The sequence below is a fragment of the Cherax quadricarinatus genome, chromosome 60, assembly GCF_038502225.1.
Source record: "Cherax quadricarinatus isolate ZL_2023a chromosome 60, ASM3850222v1, whole genome shotgun sequence".
In the NCBI taxonomy this organism is placed as follows: domain Eukaryota; kingdom Metazoa; phylum Arthropoda; class Malacostraca; order Decapoda; family Parastacidae; genus Cherax; species Cherax quadricarinatus.
The window spans coordinates 2,820,001-2,822,500 of NC_091351.1; positions in this window are offsets into that span (position 1 = coordinate 2,820,001).

The following is a 2,500-nucleotide window of genomic DNA, read 5'->3' on the forward strand; positions in this document are numbered from 1 at the left end:
CATACACCTAGATACAGTGGCATATCGGACACGCTGACAGCAACACCAGGCCAGATACAGTTGCAAACCAGTGTCAGCAACATCAGGCCAGATACAAGCACCTGAACAAATACCGATACGATAAAACAAACGAAATAAAAAGAAAATATTGGGTTCCTTTAATGGAGGTTCCTCAGATATTTCCCTTAAAGACACTTCGCTTAATATCGCCTTTTTCACCATTTTTTCCCCCAGCATCTGGAGCACCAGAAAATCATTTTCAAAGTGGAGTAGTTGATAAAACGTAATTTCCTTAACGAAATAAACTTGTTTTTTCTAAGTCCTTTTAGAGTCATAAACTTCAGGAAAGTTGTCAGAGAGTTTCCCCATCAATTAAGACATCGAGAAACAAGATTACGCTACAGTCCTTAACGAAAATGCATTCAGGGTTAGAGTTACGTCGGATTATTTGGTTGGTTTATCGCGGTTAGAATCTAAGAGAGTACATAAGGGATCACACGTAACTCATTCACCATCAATCAGTAATTCTGAAATCCCTTAAACTGGGATAAATAAACTCTCAGCGTAAACTGAGAGACATATCTTCACGATGTATATATCCTGGGTGTATCGTGGGTAGGTAGGTATAAGATTTGTCAGGAAACAGGACGAGTGCTTCCTGACTCGGGTATTAGTCATATAATGGCCCACAGCTGGAGCTTTTGATTATATGACGGAGGCCTTCCCCTGGCTTACCCCTCCACCTCTTTAAAAACTATCGTTAACAATATAACCATTTTATGAGTAGGAAGAACATACTACATTACCGTTCATCTAACCGAGGCGTTATACTGGGATATATATATATATATATATATATATATATATATATATATATATATATATATATATATATATATATATATATATATATATATATATATATATATATATATATATATATATATATATATATATATATATATATATATATATATATTATATATATATATATATATATATGTATATATATTATATATATATATATATATATATATATTCTGCTTTTGTGCCTTTTAAAATCATCGGTATCCCCCTACAGCAATAATAATAGTAGTAGTAGTAGTAGTAGTAGCAATAATAATAATAATAATAATAATAATAATAATAATAATAATAATAATAATAATAGTTTACATTTTATGCACAGTTTTTACGAAACTGAATGATATATAGTACCATACATGTAAAGCCGCCATAGGTATACGAGGGCAGTAAAAAGTAATGCGTCCCAAACGAAATTTAATTGAGGCAACGTTTCTCTCTGTAAGAGTTTATTTCACGCACTCCTAACCTGCCACGTCAGTCAGGGGTTTCAGTATGCATCACCAGACATCGAGATAGACATTTATCCGTTCAGAAGGTCGAGAGGTAATGATGTGGTTTATCACTGAAGGTCGAGTGGAAAATTAGCGTTTTTTTTGTACCCAAGTCTCAATCATCAGTCAAGTACCATTCTGAGTCCATCAGCCTCCTCCTCTACCCTCCCTGCAGGGAGGGGGAATGACGAATATACAGATATATACAGATACGTAGATATACTTTAGGAATATTAATGGATAATTGTCTCTATATTGCATAAATAGTGAAAATTAATGGCAATATTCACTTACCATGCATTTCAGGATAGGCAAATGTGCTGTAAGGATATTGTAGATAAGTGTCCATACTAGAATGATAGTGCAGAGTGGTAAGTAGCTGTACTGCAAGGATGTTGCAATATAAGTGGGTGAAACATACACACACACACACACACACAGGGCCAGGAGCTCGGACTCGACCCCTGCAACCTCAACTAGGTGAGTACAACTAGGTGAGTATACACACACATACACACACACACACACACGGTGGTACTGGCACACAAGTGCACACATTCACTATACATTGATGGGGGAGGCTACTATATAGCACTCTGATATATGAAAGCCAAGTCGACAGTTTAATTGAGAATGATTGCATTTGTGTACCACTGGACATAAGCCCCATATGTGACATTATTGCATAAAATTGTATATTTTTCAGGAGCCTTTATTAATATGATGACGCACGGAGAAATAAAAATAATTAAACTTTACATACATGCTTATATATATATATATATATATATATATATATATATATATATATATATATATATATATATATATATATATATATATATATATATATATATATATATATATATATATATATATATATATATATATATATATATATATATATATGTCGTGCCGAATAGGCAGAACTTGCGATCTTGGCTTAAATAGCAACGCTCATCTTGCCATATAGGACAAGTGAAAATTTGTGTATGCAATAATTTCGCCAAAATCATTCTGAATCTAACGAAAAAAAATATATTTCACTGTGTTTGTTTAGTATTAAATTATTGTAAACAAATCTAAAATATATTTAGTTGGGTTAGGCTAAAATAAATTGCGCTTGTTATAATAAGGTTAGG